Source organism: Kogia breviceps, chromosome 3 (genome assembly GCF_026419965.1).
Source record: "Kogia breviceps isolate mKogBre1 chromosome 3, mKogBre1 haplotype 1, whole genome shotgun sequence".
NCBI lineage: Eukaryota > Metazoa > Chordata > Mammalia > Artiodactyla > Physeteridae > Kogia > Kogia breviceps.
Genome location: NC_081312.1, coordinates 67061827 through 67079454, shown reverse-complemented (window position 1 = coordinate 67079454; position 17628 = coordinate 67061827). Strand labels below are relative to the sequence as shown.

At 39.2% G+C, this 17628-nt stretch overlaps 1 protein-coding gene across 1 annotated transcript in view; it reads left to right on the top strand.

Annotated features, from left to right (window-relative positions):
• NUBPL (NUBP iron-sulfur cluster assembly factor, mitochondrial) overlaps positions 1-11795 on the top strand; it is a 530407-nt gene extending 518612 nt beyond the window's left edge. Inside the window, exons 22-23 of the transcript XR_010839581.1 lie at positions 9305-9389; positions 10254-11795. The gene's annotated coding sequence lies outside the window, so the exon portion shown is untranslated. The remainder of the gene's footprint in view (positions 1-9304; positions 9390-10253) is intronic.
• Positions 11796-17628: the final 5833 nt, after the last annotated feature.

Sequence of the window (17628 nt, the reverse complement as noted above, 5' to 3'; positions counted from 1 at the left end):
GTGATTTAGAACTCTAGGATTCAGTGGAGAGAAAGTAGGCTAGGGGCTCAGGTGTCTGAGGGAACTGGATCCAGTAGTAGTGCTGAAATGTGACCCAGGTTATATCACTTGACCTTAATTCTTTACCTTTAAAATAAGGTGAATGTATACATTTTTCCTTTTATTGAAATGCTGCAAGTTATCAGGGCAGTATTTGTCAAGCACAGCAAGTCTTTTCACTTTAAGACAATTATTTTAGGTAATGATTTGCAAAAGATTACTTAATACAGGCAGCTTTCATCTAAGATTCTGTGAAAATTGCATGTGTCACAGAGGACATCAGCTCATAACCAAAGGGGTCATTGGCAGAATAACTATTTCATTTCCCTCAAAAGGGAGAGATGAGCTGGGCTCTTTGGAAATTTGGTCTTTTGAAACAAAAGTTGAAATTGTATAAATAACTGAATCAACCATTATTTTGTAGCCGAGGTCAAACGATCATGCCTACATTAGTATTCCCATCAAATGTGCATACCCTTGGTAAATCAATAAAGCAAAACTTAAGTGCTCAACTGAATTTTTCCTATGTAATCACTGTGTTATGCACTGCTGGGTTTCCAGAACCTTAGCTATAGTCCTTACCCTCCAAAGGTTTAGATTTCAGACCTGCACTCTTTTTTGTTTTTTGTGTTTTTTTTTTTTTTTTTGCAGTTCACGGGCCTCTCACTGTTGTGGCATCTTCCATTGCAGAGCACAGGCTCTGGATGCGCAGGCTCAGCGGCCATGGCTCACAGGCCCAGCCACTCCGCGGCATGTGAGATCTTCTCAGACTGGGGCACGAACCCGCGTCCCCTGCATCGGCAGGCAGACTCTCAACCACTGCGCCACCAGGGAAGCCCCAGACCTGCACTCTTTAATAGAACTTTCCATGATGATGGAAATGCTCTCTACCTTTTTGGATGGGCGTTTTAATCAAAGACAAAATTAATGCCCATAAAATCATCAGTGACCACCCATAAGGAGGTTTATAAAGAAATGTTGTCTTGGACGGAGGGAAACTTGAGCTGAGCCTTGTTGGCTAGGGTAAGACAGAGATGGAAAAGAGAAGAGCGGATGTTCTGGACTAAAGGGATAATAAACCAGTGACCTAGAAACAAGAAGAGCCTGGCGCTGTTACTGAATAGTTAGGAGATCACCTTGATGGGAGCTGAAGGTTCCTGCTAGAGCTGAAGAGGAAAGAACACTGGAAGGGGTGGGAGAGAGGGCACAGAGGGAACACCTATTCTGTACTAGGCACTTTACATGTGTAATATAATTTAATCCGCACAACCAGCTGATGAATAGTTGCTGCTATTATCCTTATTTAATGTCAGGGAAAAGACTCAGGGAAGTTAAACAATTTCCCCCCAAGATCACCAGCTACAGTAGTGAGCCAAGCTTCAGAACCCAGGCAGCTTTCCTCCAGATGCCATACTTTTTTTTTTTAATCAATTGCTCTTCTTTTTTTTTTTTTTTTAATTTATTTATTTTAATTTTGACTGTGTTGGGTCTTCATTTCTGTGCGAGGGCTTTCTCTAGTTGGCAGCAAGCAGGGGCTACTCTTCATCGCGGTGCGCAGGCCTTTCACTATCGCAGCCTCTCTTGTTGCGGAGCACAGGCTCCAGACTCGCAGGCTCAGTAGTTGTGGCTCACGGGGCCAGTTGCTCCGCGGCGTGTGGGATCTTCCCAGACCAGGGCTCGAACCCGTGTCCCCTGAATTGGCAGGCAGATTCTCAACCACTGCGCCACCACGGAAGCCCCAGGTGCCATACTTTTTAACTGCCTCACTCCACTGCAGTGATTGAGAATTTGGGCTCTGGGATCATCACACTTCTTTCTCTATTAGCATGTGACAATGGGCATCTATAAATTGAGGACAGATAAAGCATATCATTTAAGACTGTTGTGCTAGGATTACGTAAGATATTTCATGTAGAGCACCTAGCAGTTCCTGGCATATAATAAGGGCTCAATAAACCTTTGCCCAATCTTATTATATCAGCAATAGACTCTAAAGGCAGCAAAGAAATTAGGGCTTGCTTGAGTAGGCATTAGGCAACCACTGCGTCTTCTTGAACTGAGTGTTGACATGTTGAAACTATTATAAAGGACAAAGGACAGAAGGGAAGGAGGACTGGAATGAAGGAGGCCTCCAAGAGGCAGTTGCAGTCAACTAGATCTGGAAGCTCACATTCAACAGATGAAAGGAATGCAATTTTATTCTTCCCCTAGAAACAAAAATAATATATATTTACCGGGGATAATTTAAAAATTGTAGAGGACAAGAAAGAAAATTAAAATCACCCATAATACCACACCTAAGAGATAATCACCATCAGTGTTTTGGCATATATTCTTCCAGGTTTTTTATGCTTGTGCTTGTATGTTAATTCATTTTTTAAGTTTACCGTATTCACCTACAGTAAAATTCACACTTTTGGTGTAATGTGGAGTTTTGACAGACACACACTGTCCTGTCACCACCGGCACGATTAAATTACAAAATAGTTCTAACAACCTCAAAAAAAAAAATTCCTTTTGTTGCCCTTATAGTCAACCTCTCCTCTTACTCCCGTCCCCAGCCCCTAGTGACCACTGATCTGTTTTCTCTTCCTATAATTTTGCCTTTTCTGGAATGTCATATAAGCAGGCTTGTACAAGACGTAGTCTTTTGAGTCTGGCTTCTTTCACTTAGCATAAGGCATTTGAGATTCATCCATGTTGTGTGCATGAACAGTTCATTTCTTTTTATTATTGAGTAAGATTTTATTGTATAGATAGATGTACCACAGTTTGTTTCCATTCACCAGAGGTACATTTGAGTTGTCTTCAGTTTTCAGCAATTTGAATGAAGCCAATTGGAAATAAGTTTTCATTTCTCTTGCATGAATACCTAAGAATGGGATTGCTAGATCATATGTTAGGTAAAGGTTTAACTTTATAAGAAAATACCAAACTGTTTTCCAGACTGAGGATGAGAAATTTCCAATCCACACAAATCAACTCTTCTAATTAGCTGATAACCTTTGAAAAGGACTATCTGCATCTTTGATGAAATATGAAGAGAAACTGCTCTAAGTTTTGAAAGCCATTATAAATGCTGAGGCAAAGGAATGGTCGTAGACTCCTGAAGTCCAGCTACTCCTCAGGAATCTGGGGAATTGAAAATCTCTATCTTATGATAGTAACCGTAAATAACTTTAACATACAATAGAGTTCTCTGATGTTTGTAAAGAAAGTTCTCTTTCTTCCTTTAAAAAATACTTGTGTAGATAGCTATAGATGCAGATTTACACATGCATATACATAGGTTTGAGAAGAGAGCGTCAACAACCTTTTGATACATTTTATTCTGAAGCATTTTTTATTTTGAGATGTTTTTTCCCTAGATAAGTAAGTTTTTCATTTAAAAAATAGAAATGTGAGTGTTTTCGACTCTAGAAACATGCATTCAAGAGTAATACACACTAAGTACCCACTTTAGTCTTATTTTTAGAATTCCAAGAATCTGCTTTTCTTCCAAGTTTTATTTTAGAAAACGCAATCTAGTTACTCTTCAGATGCTCATAAAGAAAATGTCATTCATTGCTTTATTTTATATGTGAGTCAGAGCTCAAGATAATGGTAAATCTTGCCAAAGGCCTCAGGGATACTAAGCATGAAGTTTGGGAGGAGTTTGGTTTTTGTTGGTGTCCTTCTTCGCCAGTCTGGGGTTCAGATGAATCTGTGTCTTTCAAAATGTTTGCACGAGAGGATGAACTTCAGTGTTTGCATCGTTTCCCCTGTTTTACACTCTCCTCGCATAGACCACAGCTGAGAGTTTTAGAGAAAAGGCGCTTTCGGCAAGTGCAAAGTGGGATTGTCATGTTGCTACTGGAGCTGTCTGTGAGAGCCAAGAAAATAGGACAGAATAAAAAGGAAGTAAAATAAGTCATAGTGAAACCCTCTCCCTCAGAAGAAGGAAAGCAAACGTTGAAATATTGCTTTTTCTTGGCTGCTTATTAAAGGAGAAATTTGCCTACTGTGTTGGAAGAGTCCTTTATTCATCGTTCTGTTGATGTAGAGCTTCCAACTTGAGGTTTGTTTTTGTATGCACAGCCCATTCTGTTTCTTAAGGTGAACTCTACTGACAGTGAGTATTGAACAGATTCAACGTTTCTCTGATTACAAAAGATGTTGCTTTGTTTTCATCCTTCAATAATTTAAACTAGTCCAATTCTCTGAAACAGTTCAGTTTAAACATGTTTGTGGCAAAGTCCCTTCAAATTTCTGAAATATGTGAAGTCATTATTTATATGAGAGTGGAAGTCTTGTTTTTAATATGGATCAGTTTGTTTGAAATAAATGCTATTTGGATAACTTGTGAAACTTACATAATTTTGTCACTTTCAGAAATGTTTAGGTACAGGGTATTGTAAATTAATTAATATAAAAACCTTGACTTTATAGATATAGAATTGTAGTGCCACATATAATTAAATACCCGGTGTTGTATTTTCATAAGTCCAAGGTCATTGGTCTAAAGTACAATTATACAATTTCTGTTATGATTGCTGGTGATTGGTATAATTTAACTAATTATTGCCTAAACAATGGAAGTTGGCTGGGACTCAAACTACAACAAATGCTTTTTTATATGAGAAGAGCAAGGAAACTTAATACTTTTTCCTTTTGTCATTCATTATGTTAGGCTGCAATTAATCATAAATATTATACTGGGGGGGTGTAGAAAGCTTTCCTTATTTTCCAGGATCATCTTTCTTGAATGGGATGGAAGGTAACCCTCCAGAGAAAAATAAATGATTATGTTTAGGGAAACATCACATTGACTGACTAATTGGAAGGATAGTGGAAAAATCCCACAGGAAACGGTCTGAAGTCTGTGACTTTTACAGTCAATGCTCTTCTTAGAGCAAACATTCCTTTTAATGGCATGAAAATCCATTTAAATTGAAAGTACCATCTGCCCAACCTTATTATCTGACCACAGGTTCAAGAGTAACCATTGCCAGATAAGGAAATAATAAAATGTCATGAAATATGGAATGAACTTGGGTCTAAATAATAAGAGTGCGATTACAAATTAGGGGGCTGCCTTTTGAAAAGGCGCTTGTACTTTGGGCAACTTAATATATTACATCATTTATTAAAACCTCCTTGGACTTCCCTGGTGGCTCAGTGGTTGAGAGTCCGCCTGCCGATGCAGGGAACACGGGATCGTGCCCCGGTCCGGGAAGATCCCACATGCCGCGCACGGAGCAGCTGGGCCCATGTGCCATGGCTGCTGAGCTTGCGCGTCCGGAGCCTGTGCTCCGCAACGCGAGAGACCGTAACAGCGAGAGGCCCGCATACCGCAAAAAAAAAAAAAAAAAAAAAAAACCTTCTTAGCCTTTCCAACCTTTTCCAGTAATTTCTTTGTCTATTTTGACCACAAACTTTCAATGAATTGGTGATGAGAGAACTTGGTCATTGTCACTTTCCAGAGGCATAGAGATTTGTGTGAGTACAGATAACACAGAACCGCCACAGCTGAGAATAGAAAAGCTAGGGAAGAAAGTAGTGTGCACGATTTAGCTGTGCACCCAAAGATGTTAGGATTTGCACAGTGTTCTCGGAATTCCTTAGCATCTCTACTAGAGCTGAGGAACCCCCTGGTCCCTAGAGGCGAGGGGTATACTGTAAAAGTCCACTGCTGAGGAGGTGCTGTGGGGACCTCCCAGGGGCCCAAGGTGGGCAACAAGTTTCTTCCACGAACCTCAAGGCAATGAGGTTTTCCCAGTCAAAGTGACAGGATTGAGAATTCCATCTGTCTTATGGTCACTTCCCACAAATTCTAGGTAGAGAGTTGCCCCTTCTTCCCCAACCCCTTGCAAAGAGCTTTATAACTTGGAATATGTTCCCAGAGGCTGCTAATGCCATTTCCCCACATGTTGTATCCTCAATGTCAGAAAATTCCTATTGAAAAAAATGATAGATTGGATAGGGTAAATCTTCCATGCTAGTATCACATTCTAAAATTAATGGTATTGGCGGGCTTCCCTGGTGGCGCAGTGGTTGAGAGTCCGCCTGCCAATGCAGGGGACACGGGTTCGTGCCCCGGTCCGGGAAGATCCCACATGCCGCGCTGGGCCTGTGAGCCATGGCCGCTGAGCCTGCGCGTCCGGAACCTGTGCTCTGCCACGGGAGAGGCCACAAATAGTGAGAGGCCCGCATACCACACACACACAAAAATAATAATAATAATAAAATTAATGGTATGACTTGTGAAGTACTGAATGAAATAAATTGCCTTTAGTACAGCACAATGTAGCATAATCAAAAATGTTAAGTTCCTTATTTAAATCTCATTTGAATGTTTTATGCTGCTCACCTTAGAGATTGTCTCATTTCCTTGGCAACTAAGGACAAGTAGGCAGAGACAAGCTGACCATTGTGGAGCTGGACCTTCTGGAAAAAAAAGAGGCCTTCTGGAAGGCCATATAGCATACCACTTAACATGTCAGATCTAGAACCCAGTTGCCTGGGTTAAATTCTTATTCTGCCACTACCAGCTGTGAATCCTCAAGCAAGTTGCTTAACTTCTATGGATCTCAGTTTCCTCATTTGTGAAATGGAATATATAATTATACCTACCTCAAAGGATTACTGTGAGGATTAACCAAAATCATTCATGTCAAACACTTATAAATTTTAGCTGCCATTATTATGAATTCATTTCTTCTACCTCGATATTCCTTCATCTGGCATTTCACACACCAGGATTATTCAGAATTATTATTGAGAATGCTTTAGCCTACCAAAATTTTAAATGCCTAAACAACAATCCTAGAGAAAGTTATTTATTCTTTAGATACAGTATAGACACATTTCCAAAAAGGCCTGCTCTCTCGGTCTCCTCAGCACTAATAGAATATCCTTAGACCCCAGTTATACCCAAAGTTATTTAAGTGAGCCCAGAACCTCTAAAAAATTAGGCAAATACAAAATTTGCAGGCCAAGGAGCATTCCAGTGATTCTGAAGATCATGATTATAGAAGTTTCTGATCCACTGGGGGCACACTCTTCTCATTTGTCTCAGTAGCAAGAGCTCTGTAGTTCCACCACCCCCTTTTTGGCTCACAGAACTATTTCTTCATTTTTGAAGATGCAGTAAAATGTGAAGAGGGAAGGTGCTTGAGCACCTACATAACCTGGTGCCCACCTGGTCTTTGATGGTTTGTCAGGGGTTTGGTTCTGGAGTTCATATTTTGGGTTATGTGTGGATTAGAGGTTATTGGCTAGAATTTTTTCTAAGACAGAAAAAATAGTTACTTTGGATTTTTAGGTCATAGCAGTCATGAATGTTGTTAAAGATTAGTATGGAGTATAAAAAACTTGTTTTCCTTAGAATTCTTGACCTAAAAAAGTAACCTTTTCATTTTAACCTCTGAGCTTACCTTGCAATACAAGTAAATAGACTGCAGCAATATTATACTCCTTAGCTGCAGCAGCAAACATTTCATCTTTCTAGGATGCTGCAAAATCATAAACTGAAGAAGTCAAAGTCAATTTATGAACTCTCCAAGATCTTATAAAGGAAAGAGCTAGAAAATAGATAGAAAACATATATTTATCCTTATGATACATGCAAAATAATCTCAGTACACTTCCCTAAGTGCCTCTACTATGCTATGTAGGCTATGTAAGATTATGAAGGCATTGAGTTTACTTAATATGATGCTTTTGGGAATGTGGTATAATTGAAAGCTTCAGAGATAAAACTAGCATCAATTGAGTTGAAAAGTTCCTTTTTAAATAAGAGCTGTTAAATTATACTGAAAAATGCTGGAGAAAATATTACACACTACCTAAGTGTGAAATTAATGTCTCCCTTAACATTGCTATAAGTAGTGCATCTCAACTTAGTTCATAATTGAGAGAATTGTTTCCTTTGTTTCTGGTGATTCAGATTTCCTACGTAATAATATATCTTTTCCTTGTCTCTTTCTGTAACCAAATTCTGCTGCTAGAGTAGTCTGTTTGAACAAGAAAATTAGTGCCTTAGGAAGGTGTTAATAAGTCACAGAGCTGAGAGGAATATTTCAAGGTAAATATATTACACAATTTTCTGAAAGTGAGCAAGTTTGCTTCATGATTTTCCTCACTGACTTAGAACCATAGCTCTTTCACCGTGGTCTTTCTTCTCTTTTGTAACTTGTGGCTTCATTTGTGTGACTCATTTCACTTGTTAGATTTATCTCCATGGACACTAACCATCCAATAAGCCATACTTCGGGCATTTAAAAACAAGATATAAATCAGCAATTCTCAACCTGTGTTTTCAATATCCAACGGTGTGTTGATGTAAATCAAGGATTATCTTTAGTTCTTTAAAAGCTAACTCAAAATAGCTTTGAACTTCAAGATGCTACTGAAAGCTAGAATGAATGATTGTGCAACAGCTGTTTTCTAAGATTTGAAATACAGCTGACCCTTAAACAACATGGGGGTTTGGGGCCCCATTCTCTGCTCAGTGGAAAATCCTCCTATAACTTTACAGTTGACCCTCCGTGTCTGTGGATCTGTATCCACAGATTCAACTGTGGATCATTTAGTACTACAGTAGTTACTATTGAAAAAATCCACATATAAGTGGACTGGCACAGTTCTAACTCATGTTGTTCAAGGGTCTACTGTATATATACTTAAAGAATTCTTAGTATAGCTATAACTACTTGATTGAAGAAATCAGTTGCTAAGCAAACAACTGAATGGTCTTAAAAATATAACTTGTACTTGCTTCCATTTTTGGATTCCTGTTCCCTTCCCCAAAATCCATAATATTTGGAGGCATTGTATTGATATTATAAAATTTATAGAGAAACTAGACTCTGCTTATTAGATTTCACCATTGAAATGTTTAGGCTCTAGAGGTCATTATCATTTTAAAAATTGGCTTTCTTCAGCCAAATAAAATCATAGATGCATGATTTTAGAAACTCCTTATTTGTAAAGGAGCAAAGGCCCACACCATTCAAAGGAATTGTTTGAGTTTACCCAACTAGTTAGCAACAGAGTTCTACCAAGAACCTAGGGCCCTTCCCACCAGCATTTTATTTTTTTCCCAATATACCAGACTACTGTCTCATTGGCACATATCCATACATTTTAGAATAAAATGAGTGACAAGGCAAGGGAATAAGAAATTGAGAATTAGAAATTTGGTGTAGGGTCTATGACATTGTGTCTCAAAGTATAATCTGATGATCACCTGTATTAATTACTTGGATGCCTGTTTAAAATGTAGATTCCTGGACCCTACCCCAGACCTACTGAATTTCAATCTTCCAGATGTGGAACCCAGGAATATGCAACTTAAAAAAGCTCTCTAGGTAATTTTTCCATACCCTAATGATATCCTACATGTTTCACTAGAATGTTATTTAAAATGTTTTAAAGTATCATAATAACATAATAGATGCCCATTTGATAAATGTGTAAAATTTTGCAGTGGATTCTAAGGAGTGGTGCAGAGGAGACAAGGTGAAAGGGAGGGGCCTTAAGTTTGGGTTTCAGTCCAGGCTCTTCCACTTTTCAATGTGAGTCTGGGAATGTCACTTAACTCTCTGAGTCTCCAATTTTTCTTCTTTAAAATAAGAATAATGCCACCCTTGCAGGATTGCTGAGAGATAATGGATAGAAAAATACCTGGCAGGCACTGGGCCTAGAGGCATGCAGCTATTAATTACTGTCATTACCTAAGTTAATATAACTATTTTTTTCCATGCCTCTTCCCTTCCCATGCAAAGTAGAAATATATTGAATTCTACATTGTTTTAAACTTAGCTACAATCTGTGGATTATTTCTGTCCTTCACTCTTCCTCCTGTCCTCTGTGGCTTCCTGCCTACCTCTTGGCCATTTCACTGTCCATTAGTCACCTCCACCAGGAGGAAAGGGAAAAAAAGAAATTCAATTCAAAACACCTATTTTCCTCATATGTTATTACTTTTACTAAAAGGTTTGGTTTGAGAGAAAGGGGCTGAATCCCTGGCCAAAATAACATTTTTTAGTTATTTTGAGAATTGAGTTTATCTATTTTTTAGATAGTTTCTGTTCCTGCTCTTGTAATAGATAAGTGGTAGTCATCTACTTGACATGCCCTCATTTGAAAACAGTGATTTTAGTCAACATTGCATGATAAAGGGATATTTCTAAATGAATCATCTGAATCTTGTTTCCTTCCTTACATTTTAGGGAAACTGAGAAGATTTGGCTTAGTGAAACTCATTAAGATCCTACTGAGAAGGAACCCGAGTATGAAGTAGGTCAAATTGAATCTCCCAGTCATGCTCTTCAGGCATTGCTGACACGAGTCTCTAGCGTGGCAGAGGTGGACTGCATGTGGATGGATTCCTAGATCGCAGAGCTGCTCAGTCAGTATAGCTCATACCTAATGAGAAGGTGCCTGCATAGGACCAGCAGCCAGGAACCTAGAGTTTCATGTAAATTGCCCTCGGTTCCTTCAGATCTTCAGGTTTTTCCTCATGAAAAGTTCTTGGTGATAGGTATCTGTTGGTTGGAAAGGAGAGCCACAATCTCAGCTGCAAGAACTGTGAGCCTCCAGAGGTGATAAAACCCAAAGCATCACACAAAGGTGAGTGTAGCAATACGGAATTTTTTTCTTAACCATGCTGGTGTGTAGTCAGACTCTGGCAGGAGGGTAGGGGTGGGGTGTGGCTATCTGGAGGCCTGGTCTTTTCTTCTTCCCACTCTTTACCTATTGCCAATCCTGGGTCCTGACAGGGTGTCCGATACTGGCCCTCAGGTGGACCAGTGATATGGTTGACATGTGTGGCATGAGTGGTCCATTAGAATAGCATCTTCTTGAGGGTAGGTATTTTTTTGTTTTGTTTTTTTTGTTTTTAATTCGTTTCTTTTTTAAATTTTAATTTTATTCGAGTACAGTTGATTTACAATGTTGTTAGTTTCAGGTGTACAGAAAAGTGATTCACTTAAACAAATATATACATTCTTTTCCATTGTGCTTAATCACAGGATATTGAATATAGTTCCTTGTGCTATATGTAGGACCTTGTTGTTTATCCACCCTATATATAATAGTTTGCATCTGCTCATCCCAAATTCTCAACCCATCCCCCCCACTCCCCCTTCCCCCTGGCAACCACAAGTTTGTTCTCTATGTCTGTGAGTCTGTCTCTGTTCCATAGTAGGTTCATTTGTATCATATTTTAGATTCCACATTTAAATGATATCATATAGTATTTGTCTTTCTCTTTCTGACTTACTTCAGTTAGTATGATAATCTCTGAGTCCATCCATGTTGCTGCAAATGACTTCGTTTCATTCATTTTTATGCCTGAGTAGTATTCCATTGTATATATGTACTGCTTTTCTTTATCCACTCATCTATTGATGGACATTTAGATTGTTTCTATGTCATGGCTATTGAGGGTAGGTATTTTTGACTGCTTTTTTCACTGCTCTAATCCCAGCACCTGGAACCAGGTCTGGCATAGAGTAGACACTTAATAAATATTAATTAAATAAATGCATGAATTAATCATCAGGGTTAATAAATGTTGAAGGAAAAGAATGGGGGTAGTGGCGACCTTCAAGATGGTGGAGGAGTAAGAAATAGAGATCACCTTCTTTCCCACAAGTACATCAAAAATACATCTACATGTGGAACAATTCCTACAGAACACCTACTGAATGCTGGCAGAAGACCTCAGACCTCCGAAAAAGCAAGAAAATCCCCACGTACCTGGGTAGGGCAAAAGAAAAAAGAAAAAATAGAGACAGAAGAATAGGGACGGGGACCTGCACCTCTGGGAGGGAACTGTGAAGGAGGAAAAGTTTCCACAGACTAGGAAGCCCCTTCATTGGGGGTGTGTGGGGGGGAGCTTTGGAGCCACAGAGGAGAGAACAGCAACAGGGTTGCAGAGAGCAAAGTGGAGAGATTCCCACACAGAGGATCAGTGCCAACCAGCACTCACGAGCCTGAGAGGCTTCTCTGCTCACCCATTGGGACAGGGGGATGCTGGGACCTGAGGCTCAGGCTTCAGAGGTCAGATCCCAGGGAGAGGACTGGGGTTGACTGCATGAACACAGCCTGAAGGGGGCTAATGCACCACAGCTAACAGGGAGGGAGTCTGGGAAAAACTCTGGACCTGCATAAGAATCAAGAGACCATTGTTTCGGGGTGCACAAGGAGAGGGGATTCAGAGCACCTCCTAAACAAGCTCCAGAGACAGGTGCAAGCTGCGGCTATCTACTCAGACCCCAGAGACAGGCATGAAATGCTAAGGCTGCTGCTGCAGCCACCAAGAAGCCTGTTTGCAAGCGCAAGTCACTATCCACACACCCACCCCAGGAACCTATGCAGCCCACCACTGCCAGGGCCCTGTGACCCAGGGACAACTTCCCCAGGAGAACACACAGCTTGCAATATCACACCAGCCTCTGCCGCCACAGGCTCACCCCACATTCCCATTATAACTACCATACCCCTCCTTCCCCCTGGCCTGAGTGAGCCAGAGCCCCCTAAACAACCGCTGCTTTAACCCCATCCTGTCTGGGAAGGAAGAGAAGCCTGAGGGCACCCTACACACAGAGATGGGGAAAAAACCAAAGCTGAACCCCAGGGGCTGTGCAAACAAAGAAGAGAAAGGGAAATTTCTCCATGCAGCCTCAGGAGCAGCAGATTAAATCCCCACGATAAACTTGAGGTGTGCTGCATCTGTGGAATACCTGAATAGACAATGAATCAACCAATAATTGAGGCTGTGGAATTTGTGAGCAACTGTAGACTTGGAGTTTGTTGTCTGCAGCTGACTTGTTTCTGATTCTTGTTTTCTTAGTATAGGTTTTAGTGCTTGTTATCATTGGTGGATTTGTTTATTGGTTTGGTTGCTCTCTTCTTTTTCTTTTTTAATTTTTATTTTTTTATTTTAATACTGTTTTTAATTTTAATTAATTAATTTTATTTACTTTTTTACTTTTTTTCTTTCTTTCTTCTGCCTTTTCTTCTGAGCCATGTGGCTGACAGGGTCTTGGTGCTCTGGCCTGGTGTCAGGCCTGAGCCTCTGAGGTGGGAGAGATGAGTTCAGGACATTGGACCACCAGAGACCTCCTGGGCACACATAATATCAATCAGCGGGAGCTCTCCTAGAGATCTCCATCTCAACGCCAAGACCCAGATCCACCCAACAGCCAGCAAGCTCCAGTGCTGGATGCCCCATGCCAAACAACTAGCAAGATAGGAACACAACACCACCAATTAGCAGAGAGGCTGCCTAAAATCATAAGTTCACAGACACCCCAAAACACACCACCAGATGGAGCCCTGCCCACCAGAAAGATAAGATCCAGCCCCACACAACAGAACACAGGCACCAGTCCCCTCCACCAGGAAGCCTACACAAGCCACTGAATCAACCTTATCCACTGGGGGCAGGCACCAAAAACAATGGGAACTACAAACCCGCAGCCTGCGAAAACGAGACCCAAACATGGTAAGTTAAGCAAAATGAGAAGACACAGAAATACACAGCAAATGAAGGAGCAAGGTACAAACCCACCAGACCAAACAAGTGAAGAGGAAATAGGCAGTCTACCTGAAAACGAATTCAGAGTAATGATAGTAAAGATGATCCAAAATCTTAGAAGTAGAATGGAGAAAATACAAAAAAACTTTAACAAGGACCTAGAAGAAGTAAAGAGCAAACAAACAAGGATGAACAACACAATAAATGAGATTAAAAATACTCTAGAAGGAATCAATAGCAGAATTAGTGAGGCAGAAGAACGTATAAGTGACCTGGAAGATAAAACAGTAGAAATAACTACCCAGAGCAGAGTAAAGAAAAAAGAATGAAAAGAATTGAGGACAGACTCAGAGACCTCTGGGACAACACTAAACACACCAACATTCGAATTATAGGGGTCTGATAAGAAGAAGAGAAAAAGAAAGGGTCTGAGAAAATATTTGAAGAGATTATAGTCGAAAAGTTCCCTAACATGGGAAAAGAAATAATCAACTCCAGGAAGCACAGAGACTCCCATATAGGATAAATCCAAGGAGGAACACACCAAGACACATATTAATCAAACTATCAAAACTTAAATACAAATAAAAAATATTAAAAGCAGTAAGAGAAAAGCAACAAATAACATACACAGGAATCCCCATAAGGTTAACAGCAGATCTTTCAGCAGAAACTCTGCAAGCCAGAAGGGAGTGGCAGGACATATTTAAAGTGATGAAAGGGAAAAACCTACAACCAAGATTGCTCTACCCAGCAAGGATCTAATTCAGATTTGACAGAGAAATTAAAGCCTTTACAGAAAAGCAAAAGTTAAGAGAATTCAGCACTGCAAAACCAGGTTTACAACAAATGCTAAAGGAAGTTTTCTAGGCAGGAAACATAAGAGAAGGAAAAGACCTACAAAAACAAACCCAAAACAATTAAGAAAATGGTAATAGGAACATACATATCAATAATTACCTTAAATGTAAATGGATTAAACGTTCCAACCAAAAGATATAGACCGACTGAATAGATACAAAAACAAGACCCAGATACATGCTGTCTACCAGAGACCCACTTCAGACCTAGGGACACATACAGACTGAAAGTGACGGGATGCAAAAAGATATTCCATGCAAATAGAAATCAAAAGAAAGATGGAGTAGCAATTCTCATATCAGACAAAACTGACTTTAAAATAAAGACTATTACAAGAGACAAAGAAGAACACTACCTAGTGATCAAGAGATCAATCCAAGAAGAAGATATAACAATTGTAAATATTTATGCACCCAACATAGGAGCACCTCAATGTATAAGGCAAATACTAACAGCCATAAAAGGGGAAATCGACAGTAACACAATCATAGTAGGGGACTTTAACACCCCACTTTCACCAATGGACAGATCATCCAAAATGAAAATAAATAAGGAAACACAAGTTCTAAATGATAAATTAAACAAGATGGACTTAACTGATATTTATAGGACATTCCATCCAAAAACAACAGAATGCACATTTTTCTCAAGTGCTCATGGAACATTCTCCAGGATAGATCATATCTTGGGTCACAAATCTAGCCTTGGTAAATTTAAGAAAATTGAAATCATATCAAGTATCTTTTCCGACCACAATGCTATGAGACTAGATATCAATTACAGGAAAAGATCTGTAAAAAATACAAACACATGGAGGCTAAACAATACACTACTTAATAACGAAGTGATCACTGAAGAAATAAAAGAGGAAATCAAAAAATACCTAGAAACAGATGACAATGGAGACACGATGACCCAAAACCTATGGGCTGCAACAAAAGCAGTTCTAAGAGGGAAGTTTATAGCAATACAATCCTACCTTAAGAAACAGGAAACATTTCAAATAAACAACCTAACCTTGCACCTAAAGCAATTAGAGAAAGAAAAACAAAAAAAAACCCAAATTTAGCAGAAGGAAAGAAATCATAAATATGAGATCAGAAATAAATGAAAAAGAAATGAAGGAAATGATAGCAAAGATCAATAAAACTAAAAGCTGGTTCTTTGAGAAGATAAAAAAAATTTATAAACCATTAGCCAGACTCATCAAGACAAAAAGGGAGAAGACTCAAATCAATAGAATTAGAAATGAAAAAGGAGAAGTAACAACTGACACTGCAGAAATACAAAAGATTATGAGAGATTACTACAAGCAACTCTATGCCAATAAAATGGACAACCTGGAAGAAATGGACAAACTCTTAGAAATGCACAACGTACTGAGACTGAACCAGGAAGAAATACAAAATATGAACAGACCAATCACAAGCACTGAAATTGAAACTGTGATTAAAAATCTTCCAACAAACAATAGCCCAGGACCAGATGACTTCACAGGTGAATTCTATCAAACATTTAGAGAAGAGCTAACACCTATCCTTCTCAGATTCTTCCAAAAGATAGCAGAGGGAGGAACACTCCCAAACTCATTCTATGAGGCCACCATCACCCTGATACGAAAACCAGACAAAGACGTCACAAAGAAAGAAAACTACAGGCCAATATCACTGATGAATATAGATGCAAAAATCCTCAACAAAATACTAGCAAACAGAATCCAACAGCACATTAAAGGGATCATACACCATGATCAACTGGGGTTTATTCCAGGAATGCAAGGATTCTTCAATATACGCAAATCAATCAGCGTGATACACCATATCAACAAACTGAAGGAGAAAAACCATATGATCATCTCAATAGATGCAGAGAAGACTTTGGACAAAATTCAGCACCCACATATGATAAAAATCCTACAGAAAGTACACATGGAGGGAACTTTTTTCAACATAATAAAGGCCATATATGACAAACCCACAGCCAGCATCGTCCTCAATGGTGAAAAACTGAAACCATTTCCCCTAAGATCAGGAACAAGACAACGTTGCCCACTCTCACCACTCTTATTCAACATAGTTTTGGAAGTTCTAGCCACAGCAGTCAGAGAAGAAAAACAAATGAAAGGAATCCAAATCGGAAAAGGAGAAGTAAAGCTGTCACTGTTTGCAGATGACATGATACTATACATAGAGAATCCTAACGATGCTACCAGAAAACTACTAGAGCTAATCAATGAATTTGGTAAAGTAGCAGAATACAAAATTAATGCACAGAAATCTCTGGCATTCTTATACACTGATGATGAAAAATCTGAGAGTGAAATTAAGAAAACACTCCCATTTACCATTGCAACAAAAAGAATAACATATCTAGGAATAAACCTACCTAAGGAGACAAAAGACCTATATGCAGAAAATTATAAGACACTGATGAAAGAAATTAAAGATGATACAAATAGATGGAGAGATATACCATGTTCTTGGATTGGAAGAATCAACATTGTGGTAATGATTATACTACTCAAAGCAATCTATAGATTCAATGCAATCCCTATGAAACTACCACTGGCATTTTTCACAGAACTAAAACAAAAAATTTCATTCACAATTTGTACGGAAACGCAAAAGACCCCGAATAGCCAAAGCAATCTTGAGAACGAAAAATGGAGCTGGAGGAATCAGGCTCCCTGACTTCAAACTATACTACAAACCTACAGTAATCAAGACAGTATGGTACTGGCACAAAATCAGAAATATAGATCAATGGAACAGGATAGAAAGCCCAGAGATAAACTCACGCACATATGGTCACCTTATCTTTGATAAAGGAGGCAAGAATATACAGTGGAGAAAAGACAGCCTCTTCAATAAGTGGTGCTGGGAAAACTGGACAGGTACATGTAAAAGTTTGAAGTTAGAACACTCCCTAACACCATACACAAAAATAAACTCAGAATGGGTTAAAGACATAAATGTAAGGCCGGACACTATCAAACTCTTAGAGGAAAATATAGGCAGAACACTCTATGACATAAATCACAGCAAGATCCTTTTTGACCCACCTCCTAGAGAAATGGAAATAACAAAAATAAACAAATGGGACCTAATGAAACTTAAAAGCTTTTGCTCAGCAAAGGATACCATAAACAAGACAAAAAGACAACCTTCAGAATGGGAGAAAATATTTTCAAATGAAGCAAC